At 47.9% G+C, this 27,800-nt stretch overlaps 1 protein-coding gene and 1 long non-coding RNA gene across 4 annotated transcripts in view; one reads left to right on the top strand and one right to left on the bottom strand.

The window, feature by feature from the left end:
• LOC142448322 (uncharacterized) lies at positions 1-25,428 on the bottom strand. Its single transcript, XR_012784517.1, has 3 exons — positions 25,318-25,428; positions 19,776-19,804; positions 1-126 (listed from the first exon to the last, which is right to left on the bottom strand). It is a non-coding gene; the product is annotated as an uncharacterized LOC142448322 (long non-coding RNA).
• Positions 25,429-25,612: 184 nt separating this feature from the next.
• The window catches only part of FBLN2 (fibulin 2), a 76,304-nt gene continuing 74,116 nt past the window's right edge, over positions 25,613-27,800 (top strand). For all 3 annotated transcript variants that reach the window (XM_075550092.1, XM_075550091.1, XM_075550090.1), the window contains exon 1: positions 25,613-25,765. The gene's annotated coding sequence lies outside the window, so the exon portion shown is untranslated. The remainder of the gene's footprint in view (positions 25,766-27,800) is intronic.

Raw genomic sequence — 27,800 nt, 5'->3', positions numbered from 1 at the left:
CTTGCTGGCTCTTCTTTGCTGGAGAGCTTCGGAAAGTGTGACTTCGTGTCCGCTGTCTTCTCAGGGTCTTGACGAGGAGGTAAAAGGAAGAAGAGGCAGTGTAGAATGCAGGGAGGGCTAGACGAGCTGGAAGGAAAGCAAAGGGCACTCAGTGAAGATGCACAGGACAGATGGGCAGGCCTGTCCCAGGCTCTTAGGTCCAGTTGGGTTAGCATGGAGTCAAGTACTCTGAATGGTCAGCTGGGAGTCTGGGAGATCAAGGAGGCAGCCGGTGTGTGTTGTTATAACACTTTGATATAACAATAACAGCATAAAAACCCCAAGCCCACTGCTATCAAGTCAAAGGCCAACTCCCTGTGTGATTTTATAAGACAGAGCAGAACTGCCAAACAGGGCTCCCAAGGCTGTAAACCTCTTTTCCCCACAAAGCACCTGATGGTTTTGAACTACCAACCTTTCTGTTAGCAGCCAAGCACTTAACCATAACCCCTGTGCCAGAGTCACCCCTAGAGCTTCGCTCATATTACCTGAAGTCAAAAGATCAGATTATGGAAGGTGAAACTTCTCTCCCATTCTCAGTCTTTGGCTCCGTCCTGCCTAGGAGAGGGGCAGGCTGAGCTGCCCAGAGGAGCCTGAAGGCGCTGGGGTAGGTCAGCTTCCAATGCCCTGACTGCAGAGAAGCCTACGGGTCGGGAGACCAGAGGGCAAGGCCAGACCCCAAGAATGGAGTCCCTTCTGTGTGTGAGGAGGAGGACTTTCTCTTGGGCAGAGTTGTCCAGGAGTACAGCTGTCATCTCACCCATGCAAGAGAACACAAGCTCCTCCCGCCCAGGAAGGGGGCTCCTGGCTCTGCCCCCTGTGGCATTTCTTTGGCTTAGAGGGTTCAAAGGTCTCAAAGTTGGACCAAGAAACAAACGCTGCTGGAGGTGAGCCTGGGACAAAGGCTTGGGAGACTCCGTAATAAATTTCCCTGGTGGGGCGGAAAGTACCTGAATTTGGATCTAAGCCCCTCTCTCCTGAGCCTCAATTTCCCCATCTGAAGGCAGGGTTCTGGCACAGGAACATTTGTCAGGATGGCACAGGACCGGGCAATGTTTCACTTTGTCGCACTTGGATGGTGTCACTGTGGGTCAGAACGGACCCCGTGGCACCTAGCGACTACAACAACACCAAAAGATTCGGGGCACCCAGTATTTAACTGCCAGTGAGGACTGATGGCTCTGTCTCCAGATTTTCAATCTGCTAATTTTGTTTCCTTTTGAATATGGGTTTACATGTGCTGTTCGCTGGGTAGTGTGGCCTTGGCCTTGGATGTTGCGCTCACGCTTGTCGACAGCTGTCATTGATTCTCTGTCCGAAGGACTTCCCTTAGGACTTTTTGTAATGCTGCTGTGGTTTTACCAATTCCTTTCATTGCTCCACGCCTGAAAATTCCCTATTTCTCCCTCATATATGAGGGATAATTTTTCCGAGTATAAGATTCCTGGTTGGTAGGGTTTTTCCCTCTTTCTTTCTAGGTTTTATATATGTCGCTCTGCTGTCTTCCTACTTGCTTTATGTGGAGAAATCCAAATGTATTCTTTTTAAAAAAATAATTTTATTGGGGGCTTATACAGCTCTTATCACAATCCATCCATCCATCCATTATGTCAAGCACATTTATACATATGTTGCCATCATCATTTTCAAAACATTTTCTTTCTACTTGAGCTCTTGGTATCAGCTCCTCATCTTTCCCCTCCTTCCCCCACACTCCCTCCTTCATGAACCCTTGATAATTTATAAATTATTATTTTTTCATGTCTTACACTGACCAATGTCTCCCTTCACCCACTTTTCTGTTGCCCGTCCCCCAGGGCGGGACCCAAACCTATTCTTATGGGTTTCCCTTTGTGCGTGACTCTTCCTTTTACCTTAGCTGATCTCAGGGATTTTCTCCTTGTCTTTAATGTTGCAAATCGGACTATGATACATTGCGGTGATTTTCTTTGGGGTTCGATCATATTTGGAGTTCTCTTATCTTCTTGAACCAGTATTTTCTCCTCTTTTACGCTGCTGGGGACACTTTCTTACATGGTTTCTTGTACTACATTCTCTGTGGATTTTTGTTTCTTCCGCTCCAGAATCTCAATGGCACACAAGTTGGTTCCCTTGATAGTGGCACAGAATTCTTAGGCTTTCTTCACACTCCTCTGCTCTTTTGGTAGATTGCTCCTGTCATAGGTTGTAATGAAGGGGTTTGTCTACAAGCTCATGAATCTGGTTTTCCATGGCCTTGATTCTGTTACTTTGCTCTTTTCAAGTGTTGGCTAGTTTTGTTAGCTTCATATTCATTTTCTTCATTTCTATTTTTGTTGATCTTCTTTAACTCTCTCTATTTCTCCATCCATTGGAAGTATCTGAACACTTTCTTTTGAATTCTTTTTTTTCCCTGGCAATCCCAGAGCCTTTTGATCTTCAGAAAAGTACTTTGGATTTGGGTGTTGTTCACTTGTTTGTGCCTATTTATTTTTCTCTAATTTTGTGTGGGTTCATATTGACTGCTCTCTGCAGGCGATATTGTGAAGCAAGGGTGGGAAGGAGGCTGAGTTGTATGGGGGTAGTTGACTTCACCAAATGCTACAAAAGATGGATAACAGAACTCACAAAACAAAAAGGGGAGCCCCTCCCCCGAGAAGAATTTGTTCCAAAGGACGACATTGACTCTGCAACTCCGGGAGATGGACATATCTGATCAGAGCACACGGGAGCAGATGAAGGGGCAGGAGGAGAGAGTGGAGCACAGCCTGGCCCACCAGGCCGTGAGGATGATGTTCCTGAGTAGAGCAGCCAGTCCACAGAGAGAACAACATGGCTGGCCCTACTATGAGAAATGATGCCCCTCAGTGACTAATGGCGATGCAGGGGATTGCACCGGAGACACAGTATGGGAATTGCACCTGACCTGATCCCAACACACCAAGGCAAAGCACTGGGGGAGTGCAGCAGAACAGCAAGGGAATGGAGTGGCAAGGTTCCCAGGGAATGCTGAAAGTGGACTTTGGGGCCAGGGCGTGGTGCCCCAACAGACTGGACTGGAAAACACTCCTAAGGGCCAACAAATGATCCTTGAACTAACTACAAGCTTTTCTTTCTTGATGTGTTTTGTTTTGTTCTTTGTCAGTGGTTTGTTATTGTTGTTTTGTTGTCTGGTTGTATACTGTTGCTTTGTTTTCCTCTGTCTTGTTTTCGTGCATTTTATTGTCTCCACAGGTTTGTCTAAATAAGACAGGCTGGATGAACTATCTGGAGGAAAAACAATGGGACCGACAGTTCCAGGGGTACTTGGGATAGAGGGAGGTGGGGGGATAAGGAAGTGGTGTTAACAAACCCAGGGACAAGGGAACAACCTGGGATCCAAATTGGTGGTGAAGTGGGAGTGGCAGGCCTGGTAGGGAATGATCAAGGGTAAGGTTACGTAAAGAAGAGGTATAGCTGTAACCCAGGTGGAGATGGAGCATGGTAGTAGGGCAGGAGGAAAGTCAAGGGAGATGGAGGAAAGAGCTAAGAGTCAAAGGGCATTTATAGAAGTCTAGACAAAGATATGTACATGCAAATACATAAATGAGGATAGGGAAATAGATCTATGTGTCTATATTTATAGGTTTAGTATTAAGGTGGCGGAAGGACCTTGGGCCTCTACTCAAACACTCCCTCAATGCATGAATACTTTCTTTTATTAAATTGGCACTCTATGATGCTCACCCTCCCAACACAACTGCTGAAGCCAAAGCGGGTAAACAAGTAAATGTGGTGAAGAAAGCTGATGGTGCCCGGCTATCAAAAGAGATAGTGTCTGGGGTCTTAAAGGCTTGAAGGTGAACAAGCGGCCATCTAGCCCAGAAGCAAAAAAGCCCACATGGAAGAAGCACACTAGCCTGTGCGATCACGAGGTGCCAAAGGGACCAGGTATAAGGCATCATGCAAATATATATATATATATATATATATATATATATATATATATATATATATATATATATATATATATACCATAGTGAATGAAGGGGGAAGTGCAGAGTGGAGACCCAAAGCCCATTTGTCGGCCACTGGAGATCCCCTGACAGAGAGGGTTAGGAGAGGAGATGGGTCAGTCAGGGTGCGATGTAGTACCGATGAAGAAAACAGATTTCCCCCAGATCCTGGATGCTTCCTCCCCCCAACTACCATGATCCGAATTCTACCTTGCAGGACTGGATAGGGCAGAGGTTGTACACTGGTGCATATGGGAGCTGGAGGCACAGGGAATCCAGGGTGTATGATACCTTCAGGACCAGGGGTATGAGAGGCGATACTGGGAGAGTAGAGGGTGAGTGGGTTGGAAAGGGGAACCGATTACAAGGATCCACATGTGACCTCCTCCCTGGGAGACGGACGGCAGAGAAGGGGGGAAGGGAGACTCCGGATAGGGCAAGATATGACAAAATAACGATGTATAAATTACCAAGGGCATATGAGGGAGGGGGGGAGTAGAAAGGGAGGGGAGAAAAAAAAGAGGACCTGATGCAAAGGGCTTAAGTGAAGAGCAAATGTTTGAAAATGATTAGGGCAAAGAATGTACGGATGCTTTATACAATTGATGTATGTATATGTATGGATTGTGATAAGAGTTGTATGAGCCCCTAATAAAATGTAAAAAAAATAAAAAACCATAAAGGGGCAATAACAACAAAAATATATATTTGATGAAGGATTCACAAGGGTGGAAGAGTGGGGGAGGGAGGGGAAAAAAGAGGAACTGATACCAAGGGGTAAAGTAGAAAGAAAATGTTTGGTAAATGTTGGTGGTAACATATGTACAAGTATGTTTAATACAATTGAATGATGGATTGTCATAATATTTGCAAGAGCCCCCTAATAAAAATGATCAATAAATAAGTATTTTAAAAGGGGGGCAGGCAGAAAGGAGAAAGAAGAGACCTTACTCAATCACCACCTATGGTTATATTGGAGAATATGAATGTTGCATAGTTTTCTGTTTGCTATGCATGTAACACAGCTGTGGACTTCTTTGGCACATGCTTCAGACGGTCTATTCCGGATCGAGTGGTACAAGAGTGGGTAGTGGCCCTGCCCAGTTTTAGTGGCTGTAGGAGGTAAAGATATGATCACGCTGTATGGACACAATTGTTGCCTTCTGTTGGGTGGGACAGGGGAAAAAACAAGAGTTTGTTTTTTTTCTGAAAGCCCACAAACAAATAATAAAAAATAGAACAAAATAAAACAAGCAGGTTAACAACAACAAGAAAAACAAATGTCATTATGTTCTCGTCACCAGTCCCAGCGCCAGTCTTCTGTCTGGATGGAAAGTTGTGTGCAAAAGTTCATGCTCGCTGGGCCACATCGGGCTAGCCCCCAATTCACCTCCTGTCTCCTCGCTCACCACTTTGTTCAGTTCCTCCTTCTGCTCAGTATGCAATCCATTTTTCTCTCCTTTCCCGAGAAGCTGCAGGTCCCAGGACTATCGTCTGTGTCGACTGCAGTAGATTTCTCCAGTCTTTGTTGTGGAAGGTCTGCAGAACATGCCTGCCTCGTTAGTTCTGCATCCTTTCAGCCGGCCCCTTGATCAATTCTCTTTGGTGTGGCGACTTTGTACTTTCATTTGCTCTGGATACTTCCTGAGGCCTCCAGTGTTTTCCCTATAAAATCCTTCAGGAGAGGCTTTGATGATGAGACTCCTTAGAATTCGGCCAGCCTCTACTCATTACCCGGTTCCAAAGCCACTTCCACAGCTGAGATACGCTCGAGTAGCGCTGGACTCTCTCGGTACCAAATGCTAGTGCTGCGACTACAGAAACACCACCACCGGGTGTCTGTGACAAACCAACATTTCTTTTCTCACAGTTCAGGAGGCCAGAAGTCTAAATTAATCTTGGCTATAGGAGAATTCTCTCTCTCTCTCTCTCAGCTCTGTGGGAAAGTCCTTGTCTCTTTTGAGTTTCGATGCTGGGCCATTTTTTAAAATTTGGGTGAACGTTGACAATTTGTTTTCCATTCAATAATTTTTACTTATTTTGTGACATTGTTGCAAAACACTCACTAGCACTTCTTTCCTGCCCCTCACTGTCTTCTGAGCTGTTTGTGGGAAGGTTGTGGGAGCCCTTGCCGAAGAGAACATGCCTCTCCGGTGCTAGCGCCGCTTCCTAGGGCTGTCTGCTGTTTGGCTGAACATTGATCCCTAGGGATGGGCTGAGTTACAGGCTTGAAGGATGGCTGAAGGTCATAGTCTTTAGGGTCCCTCAGACTCTCTGATTAGTAAGGCAGATTTTGAATTTTGCTCTTTATGTTTTCTCCCTCTCTACGATGTGCTATTGTGACGCTGAGCAGAGAGACAGGTTGTGGCAGCCATGGCTAGTTCCAGTCTCAGAGTCATGGAGGCCAGCATCCATGAGGTCCAGTACTCTTGAACCAATTCTTTCTCTGAGTCTTTGATTTTTTTTAAACTCTTCTTTACTCCATCAGACAAGGAGAAACCAATAGTCTCCTTCCAGATGTCTGCACATAAGGTTATGAGATGTCCTGGGGGATATTCTTCATGCGGCTTGGCCTCTAACTTTCCCTTGTCTCCATCCACTGGTTTCATCTTTTTTACGTCTTTAAGGAGGACTCAGGATCCATCGTACACCAATTGTGCCTCCTTCATGTAAGCAAAGGCAACCCATTCCCAAACGAGATTATAACCACGGGCTTTGAGTTTGGATTTACAGCACACAACCTGGGAGGACACAATTTAATGCCTGTGACGGAATAATGCCAGAACTTTTGCTGTTGGGAGTAGATTTTTACAAGTTATATATATATCACTACAGATAGGACACTCTTTGTATATAACAGAGTCTATTGTGCACATTAAATGCATGTTTAAACACGTGTACATTCTTTGACCTTGAAGTTCTCAGAGAGGGGCAAGCACTCACAAGTACAGAGTCAAGGATATTCCTCAAATATTTTATCATCATAAGAAAACTTGAAAAAAAAGAAAAGAAAACTTGACCCCAGCCAAGGAAAGTCCAGGAACAGATGGCATCACAAGAGAATTCTACCAAGGATTCAGGGAAGAGCTAACACCAATTCCACATAGACTATTCCAGAATATATAAGGAGACAGCAAACTCCCAAACTCATTCTAAGAAGCAAGCATAACTCTGATTCCAAAACCAAATGAAGACCCCACAAAGACAGAAAGCTCCAGATTAATCTACCTCATGAACATAGACATAAAAATTCTCAACAAAAATCTGGCCAATAGAATGTGGCTGGCCACATGTCAAAAAAAAATAATAACTCACCATGACCAAGTGGGATTCATAGCAGGGATGCAGGGATGCAGGGATGTAGGGATGGTTCACCATTAAAAACACAATCGATGTGGAGATCCACTACAGAAACAGAATAAGACTCACACGATTCTATCAATTGAAGCAGAAAAGGCATTTGACAATCCAACACCCATTTCTGATTTTTAAAAAACCCACCCAATAAAATAGGATTAGAAGGTAAATTCCTCAACACAATAAAGGTCATATATGAAAAACCAATGGCCAACATCATGCTTACTGAGGAAAAGCTAAAAAAACTTCCCCTGAGAATGAGACCCCGACAAGGATGCCCTCCAGCGACAGTCTTATTTAACATAATTCAGGAAGCCTTAGCCAGAACAGCACACAAGCCAAACAAAGAGACAAACATCAAGGGAATACAATTTGGCAAAGGAGAAGTGGCTCTCTTCTTCAGGAAACCGTAACATGATTCAACATGCAGAAAATCTCAAAGGCTCTGCAAAAAAAGACTGCGAGATGAGAAGGTGGGCAAAGGACCTGCACAGACGATTCACAAAGGATGAGGCTGAAATGACTAATGACCACGCGAGGAAATGCTCTCATTCACTAGCCATCCGGGAAATGCCAGTCAAAACGTCATGAGATACCATCTATCACCCACAACCATAGCCCAAGTTTTAAAACCTGAGAACAACAAATGTGGAGAGTCTGGAACTCTTATTTACTGCTGGTGGGCTTGTAAATCCATGCAGCCACTGTGGCAAGTGAGATGTGATTCCTAGAACAGATGGCAATACAAATAGCGTATGTCCCAGCAATATCATTATGGGCATCTCCCCGAAAGAAATAAGAAATAGATCACGAATAGACATCTGGTCCCCCATGTTCATTGTAGCACAGTTCACAATTGCAAAAAGTTGGAAAGAGCCTAAATTCCCATTAGAAGATTGGATTAAAAAAACAAAACACCACTCTGGTATGTACACACAATGGAATACTATGCATCCCTAAATAACATCCATGAAACCCTTCATGACATGGAAGGGTCTGGAAGACATTATCCTAAGTCAACTTAATCATTCACAAAAAGGGCAAATACTGTATGAACTCACAGACTTTCAGGGCATCCAGTCTGCTGACCAGTGTGGCCAGACAGCCCAGCAGAGAGCCTGATTGGTGCCAGTGAACTGCACACCATCCTCTCTAGGTATGTATCTTGAAGATCACTTGTCCAGAGGGATCCTCATTTCAATTGGGACCACACAGTTAAGGGAGGGTGAGGGGATGCTGTCGACAAGGGGAATTGTCCCAGGTGCTATGCACTGAATGGGTCACACTGACCTGGGCTGCTGGGTGCATCCTGGGGACCCAGGCCAGGTGCTGTGGGACCCTGGGGCATTGAGTCCTGGATCTTTAGGGCACACGCGTGCTCCAGAGGAGGCATCCATGAGATTCAATGTGAAAAATCCACGGGGTGAACTGGACTTTAGCTCAGACACACTTGTAACCTGAGGACATAAGTCGGCAAATACATGGTGTCTGAGGAAGCTCAAGATTGTGGAAGTGTTGGTAGTCAGGCAATCCTGGTCTTGCTACATCAGTGCCCGATATGCTGTATTAAGATTTATATTTTTCTGGCTGACCTGAGACTGACATTGGCCGTGATTATTATTGAAAAATTTCCCTGACAACCAACTCCCACTGCTTGTGTAAATAACACCCAGCAACGGAAGGATTGATTCTGTACAAGTGGATAATTCTGTTACTGTGACAGCCTACACGGCTAACTCCATATCCCTCTCTCAACAGTGCTTTAGAAAGTTAGTACCCGGGGATAATCAAAGACAATATTAATGGAAGATCTTTATGCCTGTGGTAGTAGCTATAGGGGATGATCGACAAGACTCTCTCCCACAAATTAACAAGGAGGTTTGGGAAGGGAGCCAACAGCAGATTAAATAAAGCATAGCTCCAGGAATGGATAATCCAAACTCCAGTTTAAGAATAATTAGTTCTTATATCATGGCCCTGGGCAATCCTCGCGCCCAGGAAGGGAACACAGAAGAGATGGGTGTTATAGCAAAGTGTGGTGAAGAAATTAGGTAGTGCCCAACTCTCAGATAAAATAGCATCTGGGGGGCCCTAAAGGCTTACTTCCATGGAAGCACATCAACATCAATGACCAAAGGACTGTAAATCCTATAATCCAAAGAAAGCTAAAGAGGAAATACCATCAGAGCCTAAATTGTGAGACTCTGGTTTGCAGAAGACTGGGTGACAGTGGGCGCCCAAGATACATTGGTGGGATCTACATAGTAACTAAATCCTCCGGTGATTTTCCTCTATTCAGAATAGGGGTTGGGAAGAAACTGGTTACCAAGTGCATTGGAGAGGAGACTATAGAAGATGGAAATGATAAACCTGCCTTGTCATCTGATCCCTCCTCTTGTGGGAACAGGTCCGGGCGCAGGGGAGTGGGGGAAACAGTCACCAACCGACGCATGCGCACACAGGCTCCGGAGTCCTGGCTCTGATGGCGCAGATCTATTTTATTGTTGTCTTTCCACAGTTTATATAAGGCGCACAAGCCAATCAAATGTTACCGCGCCTACTTCCTTGTTCTAAACGTTATCCTTGTAAGGTGACCAGATTTTCACATTGGTAAAGCGGGACACCAGTGATAAAACTCATATCTTGCCGAAATAGCTACATGGCAGCCGAAAACCGAAAACCATATACCCTGCCTGCCGTGCATTCTTTCAAAAAAGTGGGACTTTTTAAAAACGCTGCGGGATGCGGCAAATTGTTAGAATTTGGGACGTCTGGTCACCTTATTATAAGGTTATGAAATTGCGCTAACGAGGATGAGGCAGCAGGCGTTAGCGGGGGGCTAGTGCACACAGAGGACTGTGGAAGCTTCCAGAGCGTGTAGTTCTCAGGGCCATGGTGCCTCACCCGTGTGCCGGGAGCCACTGTGCAGAGAGATGGCTTGCTGCGTCTCAGGGCTGTTCCTCCTTCGTGCATTCTAACTCCACAGCCCTCACCCCACAGTCCTCTGATGCACATTAGGCCTGATTTGTTTTAAACAATTTCTTTCTATTTTTATTTGTTGTTGTTGTTCATATTGAGCTTTATCTTAGATGTTTTTTTGGTCATTGGCGGTGACCCTCTTGAATTTTTATTAAATGCTGGTCTGTTTTTCAGTATTTGAAACCCAGGACTGATGAACCTACAGGGACAGCAAGTAGAATAATAGTTTCTGGAGGGCACATTGTGGCAGCGGGAGGGTAAAAGGGAGCCAATGTCCTGAAGTTCAAGAAGAAAAGAATGTTCTGAAACCGATAGTGGTAGCAATTGTATAATACTGCTTGATGTGATTGAATTATGGAATGACGATATCTGTATTACCTCCCAATAAAATGGTTTTGAAAAGAAAAAAGACTGTTGGAAAAAGATGAAGGGATTTGTTAAAGTAGCAGGATATATTACCAACAAGCAGAAATCAATTGCATTCCTGAATACCAGTGACGAAAGCTCTGGAAAAGATACCCAGGAAACAATACCACAGCCACACGTCAGATGAGCTACTCAGGAATAACCCTACCTGAAGAATAAAAGACCCGTATAATGAAAACTATAGAACACCTGTTACAAGGAACCGCAAGAGAGCTACACAAATGGAAGGCTATCTTGTGCTTATGGATAGGAAGACTTAATACTGTGAACATGTCACTACCCAAAGCAATCTATAAATGAAACACAATTCTGATCCAAATCCCAACTGCATTCTTTAAATAAGTGGGAAAGCTAACTGCCAACTTCATCTGGAGAAGGAAGAGCTCTAGGAGAAGCAAAGAACTCCTTCAAAAGAAGAACAAAGCAGGAGGTCTCACCCACCTGACCTCCAAACATCTTACACAGCCACAGTCGTCCAAATAGTTTGGACCTAATCATGGATACATAGACCAGTAGAGCAGAATGGAAAACCTACAAATAAATGAATCCACCGACAACTAATTGTCAACAAATATGAAATGGGAAAGAGACAACTTCTTCAACAAATGGAGCTGTAAAAATTGGATTCCATCTGCAGAAGTATCAAACAGGACCCATCTCTCTCCTCCTGTAGAAAAATGAACTCAAGACAGATCAGAGACTTGGATGTAAACCCCAGAATTGTAAGGATCGTTAATGAGAACGTTGGGAAAAACTTAAGGGCCCTATTGCAGGGCCTACACAAACTACCAAATATAGTGAAGGAAGCACCCACAGAAGACAAATGACTGAACCTATAAAAATAAGGCATTGAGGTGTATCGTGTATCAGAAGACTTCATTAAAAGAGTAAGGAGCAAGCTCATGGACTAGGAAAACATATTTAGCAATGACACACTGGTCAAGGGATTCCTTACTACACTCTATAGCGTTCTGCACCACCTCAGTAAGAAGAAACAAACAATCCACATTAAAAGTGGGCAAAAGGCATCAACAAACAGTTCATCAGATGACACTCATGACTAAAAAACATGTGAAAAATGTTCCAGACCACTAGTCATCCAGAAGATGCCAATCAAAACAAAGATGAGCTATCACCTGTGTTCATCGCCCCAAATAAAACAGAAAACCACAAATGCTGGAGAGAGTGTGGAGAGATTGGAATTCTTACTTACTGCTGGAAAGATTGGAATTCTTATACATTGCTGGTAGGCTTGCACACATGTACAGCCATTGTGTAAAGTGATAGGGCACTACCCGAAACAGCTGGGAATAGAAATCCAACAGGACCCAGCAGTACCACTGCTGGGTATATCCCCCAAAGAAGCAAGAGACGCAACACGGACAGATACATGCTCTCCCATGCTCATCACAGCACAATTCACAATAGCAAGAATCTCGGAACAGCCCAAATGCCCATCAGTAGATGAATGGATTAAAAAAAAAAACCTCTGGTCCAAACAGGTGGAATATTATACATCCTTAAAAAAACAGTGATGAAACCATGAAACACCTCTATGAAACTACCCTGACATGGTTGGACCAGGAAGCCATTATGCTGAGGGCAGTTCATCGACCACACAAAGACAAATATTGTCCAAGTCCACTACGATTAAGATAAACACCAACACAAACGCAGGCATCTGTTCTGAGGTCCCGTAATCTTCAAATCTGGTCTCCCAAACAGCCAAGTGGTGTGTCTGCCTAAGGCCCATGATCCACACATCAGCCGCTTCAATGGAGGAGGCGCAGCTCAGCTGGGACTAGTGTCTCAGGTTGGGGGAGAAGAAGATTGACCAGTTCCTATCATGTGACACTCTTCTACAGATGCTCCTACAAGGTTGCTCAGTAAACTTTAATGGAAATTCAAGTACAGAGTTGGCAGGTAGGGCAAATCGGTCTTTGAGAAGATGGTTCTACGTCTCTTGGTGGGCAAACCATGTGGGGCAACCGCCATTAGAACAAACACCTAGTATTACTTCCATGGGACCCATGTGTTGGTCTATCAGGTATGGCTCTGCCTTTGTGGAGGAGCATTATGGAAAGTTCCGTCTTATCTTCAGCCCTCATAATTTGTTTAAATAATGTCCTGTCACTTGAGATTTTTATCTGTTTGGGTCAATAATCCTTAGATTTTGGTGTGGAAATCTGTCCTATACATATATACATATTCCTTTTTCTAAAAAGTATCTAATTTTATAACATTGGCTAAATTAATGGTTCTATCAATAGATTTTCCATGTCTCTAAAGTGGACCAGGGACATGTATAACTCTAGATAAATGAATGGATTTTGAGCTTCTATACACCAATCTAAGAATAATTAGTTGTATGACTTGTATCTCCTCGATCCTTGCCCTTATGAAATGATCACTGAAGACTGAGTGCTATAGTGAAGAAATCAGATGGTGTCCGGCTATCAGAACGAATATTAACTGGGGTCTTAAAACAAGCAGGCGTCTAAGTAAAGTGACAGCCAAGATCACAAGGAAGAAGCACACCAGCCTGTGTAAACCAAGGATTGTGAATAACAAAATCCAAGAGCAGAGGAGGGAATGGTATTGGAGCTTAAATTCTGAGCACCCAGTTTTCAGAGTGCTGTGGATGGCCATTGAAAGTCCCAAACCCATTTCCAGGGTCCTTACTTGGATTAAGCCTCTGGTGAATTCCCTTTAGCCATTGAAAAGGGACAGGAATGCCTTACTCTCAGACAGGATGCATTGAGGAGCAGACTAATGAAGATGCAGTTAGGCTAAAATTTAACACCTTACCATTTGACCCATTTTAAATGTGTGATAGTTTTTATTATTCTCTGGTATCTTTTCAACTGAGGTTTTTTTCCTTATTGTTATTTACGTAAATATTTTATGTATATTTTCTCTATATGAGAAGTAGGATATCTATATATAAAGAGACAGTAACTTGATTAATAGTTCTTGATTAGTAGGGTTACAGTGGAAGAGGCTGGGGGAAATGACGAGCTAATAATATTGAGTATGTGGAAGATGTTCTAAAATTGATTGTGGTGATGACTTCTTGGAATGTTTAAGCCATTGAACTTTATGCTATGTGAATATGTATGACATATGTACTATGTGTCAAAAACTAAATAAAGATTTCCCTTAGAATACACTCACTTTGCTATTAAAATTAGATTCTGATTAAGTAACTGTTGGTAGTACTAACTTTAACCCAAGGATAGTATGTGGCTTCTTCAGGCTTATAAATGAAAGAATATGCTCTAACTATTCAAGGTAAAAATAAGAAAAAGATAATTTGGGGAAAAAATCAACAGAGAATTTGATACATAAAATATGGTTATAGCAGACAGTGGAATTGTATATAACTGCTGACAAGTATTATGTTGATATTTATCTATGGATGTGGAAAAATGAGCACAATCTATACCATTTTAAAAAGCATTAAAAAGTTCATTGGAAATTGCGGTCATAAATAAAACCAGCGGCCACCAAGGTGACTCTGACTCATGGAGACCTCGTTCGTGCCAGAGCCGAGCTGTGTGCTATCGGCTTTGCGATGGCGGCTCACCAGGCGTTTCTTCTGGGGCATCTCTGTTGTCAGGAGCTGTCTCATCGGCTCAGACTCCTAGGACCCTGTGTGTCCCAGAATGGGGCCCTGCTCAGTCCTGCGGCTCCCTGGCCATTGTTCTTAGGTTTCAGCTGTGGACGTGGCCACTGTGTCGGTCCCTCTTGCTGAGGGTCTTCCTCTCTTCCTGCGCCCTGCGAGTGACCAAGCATGGGGTCCTTCTCCAGGGACTGCCCTCGCCCGACAACAAGCCCAAGACACGGGAGGCGAAGCCTCACTGTCCTTGCCTCTAGTCAGCCTTCTGCCTTTGGGTGGGATTAAACCTCCAACCTTTTGGTCAGCATTGAGGAGATTGTTTGTCCATACATACGAGGGGATACCAAAAAAAGCCCCAAATGGAATTTCCCTCCAAGCTATGTAATCAAATATTTAAAGAATAAAACAACCTATCACTTTCAAACTACTCTCCATCATACTTCATGCATCTGTCTAACCTGCGATTGCGTTCTTGGAAACGTTTTTCAAACTCATCTGTTTGGGTGGCTGACGGCACCTCCCTCGTTTTTTGCTTCACCTCTTCTATGTTGTCAAGTTGCTGTCCTTTCATGTCCCTCTTCATTCAAGGAAACAAAAAGAAGTCACGTAGAGAGAGGTCAGGTGAGTAAGGTGCTTGGGGCAAGAGAGATGTTTTTTTGCCAAAACTGGCGCACTGAGATGGCTGTGTGAACAGGTGCACTGTCATGGTGGCAAAACCAGTCCCCCATCTGCCACAAATCAGGTCTTTTTTGTGGCTCACTGCCCCACAATCTTTTCAGAACCTCTAAATAGAAAAGATCCTGACCTGGTGGCACAGACTCCAAATGCACTGCAAGTTGACATTTTCGTCTGTTCGGGAAGTTGATGGATGTCCAGAACGATGTTTGTCATCAATCGACATTTCCTCCCCCCCTTTGAATGAGAAAACCACCCATACACTTGAATTTTCCCCATAGTGCTGTCCTTGTAAACTGTGTTCAACATCACAACAATTTCTGCAGCATTTTTCCTGAGCAGGAAACAAAATTACATAGCCACACACTATTCTCTTAAATCTGCCACACACACACACACACACACACGAGGTTTATGAAAAAATTCACTGGGAGCACAGAGAACCTTCCCAGGTGACGCCACTGGGTGCACTAACTCAGAGCATGTTGCTGAATGCTCACCTAGCAGGAAGAATGCATACTATGAAATTTCTGCCCAGTGGAGTATTTTTTCCATTTTATCTTGGGTAGCCCCTCATATATACATATAGACTAAATACAACTGAAAAGAGTTTATCTTGGAAAGGTAGATTTTTGTGGTATTGAATGTTTCATGATATGTATTTTCCAATTTATTTCTTAAAATCAAAACCAGATTCTTCCATGCCACAAATAAAGAAACAGTGGCTCTGGGTGGCAAGAGACATACTGGGACCATCTCTGGACTATTTTCTGACCTGGGTCTCCTTCCAACGCTCATGGCTCTGCTCACTCCCTGGGAGACATTGCAGATGACAAGGCACATGGAGGTACTCTAGTGCCCTGAGCTGGAGAAACCACATGGAGACCTCTGCCAGCACTGAGATGCTCACAACGTAACTGGATCCACAAGTCTTTCCACCCACTGGCCTGTGATCTTCCTGCATTCAGCACCATTGCATGTGTTTTGTGAGTCTGAAGAGGACTTTATATATTGGTATCAGACATATGGGCTAATACTGGATTTATGGACTTGAACTGGACTGGGATGGGATGTTTTCTTAATGTACCATTACTGTTTTATATAAAGCTCATTCTTACACACGTGTCTATGAATTTGTTTCTCTAGTCTACCCAGACTAACCCAGTAACCCTACCCTGTCATATAATGCCTCACTACAGTGTGCCCCGTCTCAAAGAAAAGTGCGCAGACTCTGGATCAGATCACTCCAGACCGAAATCCTTGCTATGCCAGTGAGACCGCGTTTCTTTATCTGTAAAATGGGGCAATACTGTCCCGCCCTTCAAGGTCGCTTGGAGGACTAAGTGAAATGAATCATTGTAAGGGGCCTGTGATAATACTTGATGTGCAGTATGTAGCTAATAAAGGTGAGCGTATTTTCAGTTTAAATGGGTTCTCCTTATTTAAGGCAAACCACCCTTAGAGAGAATCTGACTAGCACAAAAAGCTGACTCCCTTGAGGTCCAGCCCCACAGTTGAAGGCCAGCGCAATTACGGAAGAAAATAAAGAAGAGAGACAGTGGCGTGCAGGGGACCCCTCTCCATTATCCAGAGAAGAGAGGATTCCCTAGTTGCTTCAACAACAGCGTTTTAGAGGAGAGAGGCCTACGAGCCTCTCGTGAACACACACACACACACACTTCAGTGGGCACTGTGTTCAGGACATCCTGAGCCCTCAGGGGAGTGCTTCAAAGGGAACGCCAGGCATGCAGGAGACAAGAGGTGTGAATCACTCCTAAAGAATAAGACAAAGGAGCCGGATGCTCTCCGCATCTGTTAACCGTCCTGTGCCAGAGGAGCCGGGTCTGGAGGAGGCAGCTCTATGGAAGGTAGATGTGGAACCCTTCCTGGAATCTGTGCATTGGGCACATTCCATAGCTCGGACCGTGGAGGCGTGCCCTCGCCAGGGCTGGCGTGCCACGCCCTGTGGTCCTGAGTGCTAGGAGCAGGTCACATATCCTTGCTTCCAGGTCCCCAGTTTCCCACAACCTCCAATGGCTGACCCCAGGCCACAAAAGGCACCTGGGCAGACCAGGTGCCACGCTTTGGTTGGCAGTGCTGCCTCACCAGACAAATCCTGGTGGTCAAGACTCTTGGTTGCAAGTCATAAAACTCTTAAGTCAAAGCGGCTGAAGCCACCCCCTCCACTCCCCCAAGGGAATGCATTAACTCAAGGACCGGAAAAGCTGTCATCAGGCACTTACAGTACATTATGCCACCTGGCCCCTCTCTCCCCTCAGCCCAGCTTTCCTGCACTGTTTTGAGTAGACCCTGGCTCGTGATGGTCTCACGTACAAGAGACTAGATAGAACTCTCCAGCAGGATTTGCTTTTCGCTGTAAATACTTCACTGTGTTTTTGGCAAAGGCTTACACAGCAGTTGAGGTTCTCATTCTACAACGTCCCCACATGTTGCTCAGTAACATTTGCTTCATTCTTCACAACGTGGGAACCTTCTCATTGTTCTGTTTCCATGCAGTCTAGCCCCCTGGCTCCTGACAGTCTCATCTTTGTTTTATGGTCATTGCAGACCATCTGGTCGTATATGGATGGTTTTTAAAATCGCCTAGTACTTAGAAGTGATGCCCATGATTTTTTGAGGTGATTTGTTATTTAGCTATAAGGTGACATCAGGAGTTAGTCTGTGGTTGAGGTCTGACGGGTATCTCCGCAGTGGTCTGGGTGAGTCCTCCAATCTCAACCAGTCAAGTCGGTCTGGCTTTTTTCATAGGCATTTGGAGTTCTGTTCCAGATTCTTCTCCCGTTCTGCAAGGCCCACGGATGGTAGCCTTGATGAGGACGGTGGTGCTGGCAGTTGGCTACCATCTAGTTCTTTGGGTCCCAGGACGGATCAGGTTTGGGCAGACCATCTGTCTTGTGGATTTGTTTCTTTCTGAGTGTTTGGTTTCATTCTTTCTCCTTTGCTCCAGCTGGGTGGAGACCAATAGTTGTAATAGTGGACAGCTAGTCTCGAGCGTTGAAGGTCCCAGATCTGACTAGCTTTCCGAACTATACTAGGTCAGTTGACTGAGATGTCTGTCACAGCTTACTAGTGTCCACATTTAAACCCAGCGATTCACGCTTTCAAGGTATTCAGTTATGTGAGAGAAAGATGAAGGGTTTTACTTGTGTAAAGAGCGACAGTCTCGGAAACTCACAGAGGCAGTTCTACCCTGTCCTTTAGGGCCACTAAGAGTCAGAAGGAGCTTGATGGCAGTGACGTTTTGAAGAAGAAGTCTTGGCCACTGCGTCCCCTACATGCTTTAAACTGTATATGAATAAGAATATACGCACATAAAGTCACGTAGGAGCGCAGGCGCATATACTTACATCTGCATACATGCGTATATATACCTATACATGTGTACATCTACATACATATTCTGAAGGGGTTTCTTGGCTATAATCTTTTTAGAAGCAAATCACTAGGCTGTTTCTTTCAAGTTTTCAATTAGTGGATGAGCACAAATCCTGTGGTCTAACCAAACCCAGGACCTTAATCCAGCCCTGGTCTGCCTTAAGTAAAGAATGTTCCTTACTTGAGCTGTGTGCCCTGGCCGGAGCCAATCAGGATGGTGAGGACAGAGCACCCTAGTGGGCCAGGACTGGTTAAGAGCTCGCCTAGGAGAAGAGGACCAGGTCCTTCAGAATAATCTAAGGGAGAAAGAGGCTCTGCAGAGGAGACTCAAGGGGCTGGTACCGGGCGTGGAGGAATGGGTGGGCAGAGACCACAGAGGTAGACTGCATAAGCCTGTCCGCTGGGAGAGCTGCAAACATGAGCTCCTGTGGAATACTGGAGCACTGCCCACGTGACTTCTTAGCAGAAGCCTTGGAGCGAAACATGGAAGCGGGAGCAATGGTTAGCAGGTGTATAGTCGCTTGCTCAAACACAGAGACACTCCCCAAAGACTTATGGGAATTCCGGCCTTAAGAAGGTCGTTTGATTTTCACGTGAAGAGAGTGGCTTCACGACGACCAGGGGCTCTTTCTGCTAGAAATTGTCTTCTGTCTTGTAATACGAGATGGCTGCTCAGCTCCAGTCCCACCACTGGGCCCTCATTTCATCCAGCAAGCAGGGGGAGGGGAAAGCGTGGGCCCAGAGTCGCCCAGACTACTTTTGCTCCTGTCCTATAGCATGAAACTTTCACAGGCTCACCCAGCGGCTAGGGAGATTTTAAAAAATAGTTCTTTTAGTACTTTATCCGCATATCGTACGATTCAATAATGCAATCGTATCAAGAAGAGCTGGATGATCCTGACTGCAACCCATTGTAGAACATTTCCTTTTTCCTTGCCCTCCTTGTTATTTATGTAATTGTGAATTTTTAATTGTGGCAAAAAATATACACAACCAAACATTCTCCATCTCAACAACTTCTACCTGTGGCATTCAGTGCCTTTGATTATACTCTTTATGCTGTATGACCATGATTGATACCCTTTTCCTAATTATTCCACCACCAATAACATAAACTCCATGGCCCCTCAGCAAAAATTCTTCCTGGGAACTTTAGCGTCAGAGGAAGCCAGCCTCCAACAACCGAAGGTCAGTGAGCGCAATCGCATGGTTAAAATATATAAAGATTAATGTAAAGTCATAGAGAATAGGAAAGATAGGAGAGAGAATAAAATAAAGGAGTCAGACACATGTTATGGTAGCATGCTCACCTCAGTGCCTCTTGAAGATCCACGTGGAACTGGAAAAAGAGAGAGAGAGAGCCTTTACTATCTTGGGACATTTATAGGTAGCCACAAGACATGCATATTCAGTAGTGACACGGGTCACAAGGTGGGTGGTATCTATATTAAGGTCCCTGAGCTCACAGGTGAGGAAACGGAATACCTGCACTGGGGGAAGGTCCAAGGCGGGACTGGAAGGAGATAGCAAAAAGATGTCTGCTTCTCTAGGGAGATAAAAATCAACCATGTGCATAGCTGTTAGGGGAGAATCTGTGGGAATGAGACTTAAAGCAGGATAATGTACTTGGATTTTACCTCTAATTTACCAAAGTGGAGGCTTTCGTACCGTGGAATACCAACTCTCCAGATTCCCTCTGTCATAAGTTAGGGAATCTAGTCCTTGTCATATTTCCTTCTGTGTTAGTTTCCCACAGGTTAGTTTTTACCAGGCAGCTGGCCATGTGTTCAGCTGTATGTACATGCCAGTCTATCTGTATTGCACATACAGATTGGCTGTGCCCTCACTTCCAGGCAACCTTGAGACGGCACCAGTCTATGGTGCCATGTTTCTCTGTGATGGAACTGGACACACGATATTATACAGTGCTGGCAAAGTGAAAGCCATTATTGTTAGGTGTAGAAAGCAAACATTAAACAATAAAAGGTAAAATTGTTTCCCCATGGCCACTCTTATGTTGCTGGGCAGGTGCACCATGGTCCAGGTGGGATGCTGTATTCATGCCACCACTGCCTCTGGCTACCACCATGCTGCTCAGGGGGCCCGTGAGATTCCTGAGGCTTTGGCTCTTCCGCATCTCACTGGGCCTTGCTGCCAGATGGAAGGCTTCTAAACAGGTTCTCCCCAAACTCTGTCACTGGGTCCTACAAAGCCTTTGCTGCCAGCTCCTGCCATGCTACCCAGCTTGTGGGGCTCTCTTGCTAGGATACTACCTGGGTCCCCACTGCCCAGAAAGAGGAGAGACATACAGCCCTTTAAGGGACACACCCAGGCTCTCATGCACTGCACAAGCGATTGTTACAGCTCTTTTAACTCAGCCGGTCAGCCACCTGCCCGAAGGCAGCCAGCCCTTCTCTAGCGGCTGGGTAGGGTCACCACCTCTGTCTCTTATCAGCTTCGGGATCCTCTCTTTCCTCTGGTTCTAGGAGGTCCTCAGTGCAGGGACCCAGACCCAAATAATTCACTCTGCTGCAGACTCTTCATGTTGGTGGCAGCCAGGTCCCCTTCAACCTCTCAGAACAGAGTCACTGTTCTAAGTCCAGCAAGATGACCCAAACCGACCAATCCCCTCGGTCGGCCACGTCACCTTATCCATACACTGAACAATCCAATCCCTGCGAGACATTTACGCAGCTGATTTGCACGGTCCTGGCCATTCATGTGGCTGGTATCGGACGAGCATGGCTGGAAAGGTCATCTAAAGGAACTTAGGTCCCAGCACCCTCTCAATGTTCTATCCCTGCGTTCTCCCAGGACTAGCAGCAGCATAGGGGCAGAGGACCTGGGTGCATGGACCCACATTCAGGAGGAGGGGAAAGTGTCTGAGAGGCAATCACCGCTCGGCTTCTCATTTGGTTGAAGAGCAGCACGTTGGGACGTCCGAGTAAGGATGAAGGAGCTGGAGAGGCGGGCAGAGTCCAGACCAGAGAACCTGAGCCTGACCCCAAGGATTGACAATGTGCCCATATGTCCTATCTCTGCTCAGGCTGCCTGCCAGAAGCTCCCCTTGGCTACCCCACAAGCCCAGGGGCTGGACACTGAGGATATGACTCATTCTTTGGAAGACTAATGAGGGGGAGAGACCTGTGTAGCGCAGAGCTATTGCGGTAGGGAACCACAGGCACTGGCATGTGCGCTAGAAGACAGGGTGGGGGGTGGGGGGGAGGGCTGGGAGAGGGGGGGAAGGCGTCCACAGCAAGGCCCACTATGCGTGTCTTTCGAACTTGGCAGCACCTCCGAACCAGTTGAAGATTGAGGCAAAACACTGACCCTGCCTCTCCCTCTGGAGATTCAGATACAATTGTTCTGGATTACAGTCTAAACATCGGTGTCTGAAAATCACCCCCCAGACGATTCAAATATGCTGCCAAGTTTGAGAAGCTTTGTTCTCTAGCTCAGGGCTAGGGTGGGGCTGCCTAGGTTTCTGCAGGTAAATGCCACCTCGGGGTAAAGCAGGAGCCTGTCTGAAAGGCGCTGCCTATCACTCGTGACTCTGACCCCATATTCCAAATCGTGGGATTTGCCCCGAATGGGGGAAGCCAGTTCCCTCCCTGTACGGGCCTCTTTTGTAGCTGGAAGGAGACCTGGTGAAACATTAGCTGTTAACAGAAAGGCCAGCGGTTTAAATCCACCAGCTGCTCTGCTGGAAAAAGGTGAGGCGATCTACTCCTGTGATGAGCTTCAGTCTGTGAAGCCCTGAGGAGCAGGTCTTTGCTGTCCTACAGGGTGGCTAAGAGTCAGAATTGCCCTGATGGCAATGAGTGCGGTTTGGGCTCAGTTTGTAGCTGGGGGCCGACAGATTTCGCTCTCACCAGCAGAGGAGGCTTCAGCAAATCTGCCTGGGAGACGGGATGGGACAGAGCAGGCCCAGTGCAGCCCCAGTGCTTCCTCAGCCACAGCAGGTCTGGTGGTGGCGCATCCTGGCCCATCAGGGAGGGGTATTGGGCCGCTGTCGCTGCCCCACATGGTTCCCAGCTTGTTTCCTGGACATAACGTGGTCATGACAAATCCCCTTTCTCCTCCAAATAGCTGTCGGTTTGGACTGTTTGTGCTGAGTCATAACAATAGCAAAGGTCTCCTGGCAGGTTTACGACGTGATAGTCGCTGAGGGTCACAAATGGCCAAGTGCTTGCTGCCAGCCAAAAGACCGGGGTTGGAATCTGCCTGGAGAGGTAGGCGGCTCAGAAAGAAGGCCTGTGATCCACTCTGGAAGGATCACAGCTCCGGAGATCTGTGGAACAGAGACTCCATCATGAAACAGAGTTGATTCAATGGCAACTGCTTTTTACAATGTGTCAGACGCTGCTCTAAGCATCTTAAGTGCAAAACCAACCTATGAAGCAGGAGCGATTTTATAGGCTGGGTCACTAAGGCAAGCAAGGCGATTCCACCTGTGGAAGGGCAGACAGGAAGGTTATGGCTTTAGACCAAGGCAGTATGGCCGCAGAGACCATTCTCCAAATCCCACACCCATGTTGCGTGGTGGTTCTTCCTGTGGTGTCTCTTGCTTCTCAGATGCCAGTACCGAGGTCCAGAGGTTGAAGAGTAGCATGTTGGCCTCCCCAAGGCCGCCATCAAAGGGCCCACAGGCCGCCAGCTCAGGCGGCCTTTTCCCCTCTGCCGGCTGTCCAGGAGGGCAGGTGAGCCTTGGTGCAAAGGCAGGTGATGAGATTGTCATCGGTGCAGACTGCACTGCTGCCTGCTCTGCCCCTTCTGGCAGGGCCTTATCAGCCTGACATTTCTTCCAGCTGTACCTTGGCCAGGACCCGAGTCCCAAATTCCTGACGTGTGATGCTTGGGACCCAAATTCCTGGTGGGTGATTACAGCCTTGGCCGGGCTCCCTCCTTCCAGGACAGCCACCTCGGGGGCATCTCTAGCTCAGATAACAGAGGGTTGGGAAGTGCCTCTGCTTTATCTCCGGAAGGCCTCTCAGCACTCAGCTTTCTCGTGGGCGGCAGGGAGCGGCCGGCTCTTGGCTCATGGCCTCTCAGTTCTGAGATGGGGCTCTTGTGGAGGAAAGCCATCTTACCGGGGCAGTGAGCCTCCCAGAGTTGCCCCGTGAGTGCGTGGCCCGTGCCTGACACTTTCCAGTGCTCTGGGTCACTTTGTTCTTGGACTTAGGATGGATTTGAAAACTTGCCCACTCGCCAGCCCCTGTTCAGAGTGCTACCATATTTCAATTCTCTTAGTCTTTTCAACAACTCTCAGAGAAGTGTCACTGTATCCATTTCACGGCTGAGGAAATCAACACGACTACTTGAGCTTTAATAATCAAGCGATTCTACCAGGATTCATTTATAAATGAGCAACACAGTTAGCCAGTGGGAAGAGTTGAAGAAAATTCCGGCGTTAACAGGTCAGCGAGTGACTGGGTGGTCCGTTACTTTTCTTAGGGTGTCGGGGCATGTTGATGACATTTCAGCCCATATGTCAGGGCCAGCCAGGGCAAGGGTGTTCCAGGCAGAGGGGACAGCAGGTGCTAAGGCTCTGAGGAAGGAATCTATCTGCCCAGGGTTGGAAAAAATGGTGGTGGGTGGTGGTGGTGGTGGGGGAAGGCTGGGCGCAGGGCCTTCCTCTTGGCTCTGTCTGCTACAACCCCTCCTGGCTCTTGTGTGCTGGGTCCTGCGGGGGCCTGGACACTCCACCTCCCCAGCAGGCCATGCCCCTTCTCTGTGCCTTTGGTTTTAGTGGTTTTGCCTCCCTGCAGCCTATACGGGGATCCCTGGGGTGGGGGCAGGACACATTGTGGGCCTGCGACTGTTGCCCAGATGTGATGCATTTACACATTGGGTCTGTTTTACAGGGCAGGGATGAGGGGTGGTTGAGCGGGGCCTCAGATCCTGGAGCATACTTCCCTAGGATTGAGAGGGAAACCCAGAGACTGGGAGAAAGACTTAGGCAGAGCGGCAGAGTTCACAAGGGTGAGCCAAAGAGATAGAAGGAGATTAAAATAGAGATGGAGACAGAGAGAGAAACAGGGTTGAGAAGATGTCACACACACACACACACACACACACACACACACACACCTCACACTGCCCCCCCCTCCACCCCCTGAGTGAGCAAGTGAGAGAGAGAGGACAAAGACACCAAGAGATACAGAGAGCTGAGTCACAGAGATAGACGAGAGACATAAGACAAAGTTTATGGAAAAATTCCATTCTCTTTCCGTTCCATTTTTCCCATGAAGCTCCCTGGAAGAGGCAAAGAGAGCCTGGGATCGAAAGAGAAGACTCCCTGGAGCTCATGGACTTTGGGGACTGGCATGGTACTACAGGAGGCCTTGGGGGTGCCGTGGCAGAGCCCAGATCCACAGGGCCCTTTTTCCTGGGGGTGTTCTTGGGCCAGGATGTTTGCACGGATCTGGTAGAGCCTAGAATTGCCTTATCTGGGTTTTCGAGTTCTGGCCTGGAGGAAGGACAAGGAGGCAGGCTCAGGTATGGCTTCTATAATGCTCAGACTGGTGGGCTGAATGGAGACGTGGCACAGAGCTATGGCAGGTAAAGTGCTGACTGCCAGGCCCTGGGTGCATCCTGGGGATCCTTGTCATGCCATTACCTGGGCCTACCCTGTGGATACAGGAGGGAGATGAGCTCGGAGAGATCAAAGGACTTGGCTGGGTGCATGGAGAGTTGATGTGGGAAAAGGGCAAACCTGGAGGGACCCAAAGCTGGAGGTTCAAGGACCTACAGTCGCCGTGGGGAAGCAGAAGGGCTTCGTGGATGGAGCCCAAAGCTTGCAGGGCTGGAGACATACAGGAGGCTGGCCTTGGGACTCCTCAGGTACCTTACCATGTCCCAGGTGTTGCTGGGCTCAACCTTCACGTGGGGACACTGAGGCTTCTGCTGGCTGACAGGGCCAGGCCAAAGTGGGCGGTAAGCTCGATCGTGAACTCGGGTTTTTGGAAGAGGGGGCCCGGGGCGCCGCCAGGGCTCTGCGCTACGCTCGCTGGGCGGCCTCCCCACCGCCATCCCCGGGGCTCAGTGCGCTCTCGGCGACCAGCCAGGCGCGAGGCACTCTGGCCCCCGGCCCGCCAGAGCCGAGACCCCGCCCCGGGGCGGGCCAGGGGAGGGGGCTGGGGGCCGCCCGCCGCCTCGCCCCGCCCCGCCTCGCCCCTCCCCGCGCCTTCCGCCCCGCCCCGCCCCGCGCCGTGCCGCACAGCCGTGGGCGCACCGGCGCTCGCACGCACCGACGGCCCCTGGACAGACGACCGGCCCACCGACGCGGGGAAGGGACGAGGTGAGTTCACGCGAGTCCTCCCGGCCCTGACCGGCCCCGCGCCCCACCGGGCTGCCCCTCGCCGCCCCACACGGCCGGGGGCGCTCGGACGCACCGACGGCTGGCCGGACAGACGGGCCAGGCTCGCACTGTCTCCTGGTGCGCTGGAGCGGGCACGCCGGGCCCGCGGGGCGGATGCGGGCACTGCTGCCGGCTCGGGCGGGGGGCTCGGGGTCTCTCCCTGGATTCCAGGGCTGCTTGCTGGGTCCCGCCTCATCCCCCTGCAGGCTCCCTCCCCGCTGCAGGGTCCTGCCGCCCTGCGCGTTCCTTCAGGCTTGGCATCACCCCTCCGGTCACCCCTGCCTTCATCCCCAGATTTCCACACCCCTCGATTACCCCGCTAATAGTGCGTGCGTACACACCCACACCCACACCCACTCTCTTCCCCTCACACTCACACCTCTCAGACCCTCAGCCTCATGTCTCTTTCACACACAGGGAGGGACACACGCCTTGCAAACGCATGGCCTGGGCGTCACATGTAGGACTATTAGCTGGGTCTTCACCGGACACCTATAACTCTCAAACACACATGTTCCCCCCACACACGCGTGCTGCTGTCACAACCCAGTGAGTGCCTCCATCTCGAGTGTCCCGTGTGTGCCCCACGCAGGGGGCCTGGAGGCTCAGTCCCACACACCGGGAGTCTTGCACAGAGTCACACGCACCAAGCACAGTTGCATGGTCACAAGTTCCCTGGCACCCCACCACCCCGATAGAGGGGCCTAGTTTTCCACACTGGGCCTGGTGGGGAGGGGCTGTTGCTCTTGGCTGAGACAGTGGGGCCTAGGTGGCTGCAGAGAGGGCGGGAGGGAGGGGATGCAACTTCAGGGGCAGCCTGACTCCTACAGGTCCCCCAGCTCCGTCTTCCCCTCACTCCCACCCAACTCTGGAGCCTCTAGCACGCTTGGCCAACTTTTTATGTGGCATGAGTGGTCATAATCACTGAGCGCCCCCAAGAAGGGGACTTGCCTGCCCACCACCGGGGCGTGCTGGGACTGTGACCATATGGGCCTGGCTCGGATGTAATGTTGGCGTGTATTTGTGGTGATTGGGGCGTTGAGCCTCACCTTGTCCATGTGCAAACTGGGAGACCCAGGCCTGGCCTGGACTGCCTACCCTGCCCTCCTGCACCCAGAACTCTGTGTGTGTGTGTGTGTGTGTGTGTGTGTGTGTGTGTGTGCGCGCGGGCGCGCGCTAGAGAGAGAGAGAGAGAGAGAGAGAGAGAGAGAGAGAGAGAGAGAGAGAGAGAGAGAGAGAGAGAGAGAGAAAGAATCATATTCTGGAGGTACTGCCCTGCTAGCCTGCATCGCTGGCCCTGCATGTTTTGTTTGGCTCACAGCCTATTATTATTATTTTTTAAAATGTAATTAGCTGCCAGCATTTACAAATTGGCAGCTTTCACGTAAAAGTCCGGATTTCCGCCTTCTCTTGAATAATCACGAGGCCTGGCAACTTGAGGTCCACATTCTCCAGGTATAGGCTTTCCGATGCCCCCCCAGGAGGGAGCAGAGGTCGGCTGGCTGCAGATCCTACCCACCCATTTCGCTTATTCTTGGTTCCTGCCTGCCTTGCAGACCTCTGAGTTGTACCTTCTGTACAAAGGTCATTTTTTTTCATTTTTTGCTGCATTACCAACCCCAACAGTGACCCCAGACTAGTTCCGTCACCCATAGGTGGGCAAACCCAGGGCCAGCATCATGCCTGCTCAAGACCTTGGTCATAGGTGCAGAGGGGTATGCTCAGGGACTTGGACCTCAAGGCACCTTTGTGTTAGTGGCATGCGCTTTCTCTTGCACTGTCAGGGAGGTGGGAGGAAGGCAAGGATCACACAGGCAGTGCCTGTCCCTTTGTTCCCAACAACCTTGTAAGTGTGCATTCTTCATCTGCATGACAGAGGAGGAAACTGAGGCTCAGAATGGGGGCTACTTATCCAGGGTCTCAGAGTAGCAAAGTGGTTTTTGAACCAAGGTTTTCTGGGCTGTCAAGCCTAAGC

Source organism: Tenrec ecaudatus, chromosome 5 (assembly GCF_050624435.1).
Source record: "Tenrec ecaudatus isolate mTenEca1 chromosome 5, mTenEca1.hap1, whole genome shotgun sequence".
NCBI classification, from domain to species: Eukaryota; Metazoa; Chordata; class Mammalia; order Afrosoricida; family Tenrecidae; genus Tenrec; species Tenrec ecaudatus.
Note: the sequence above shows the minus strand (reverse complement) of the source record. Positions and strands in the feature narration are given on the sequence as shown.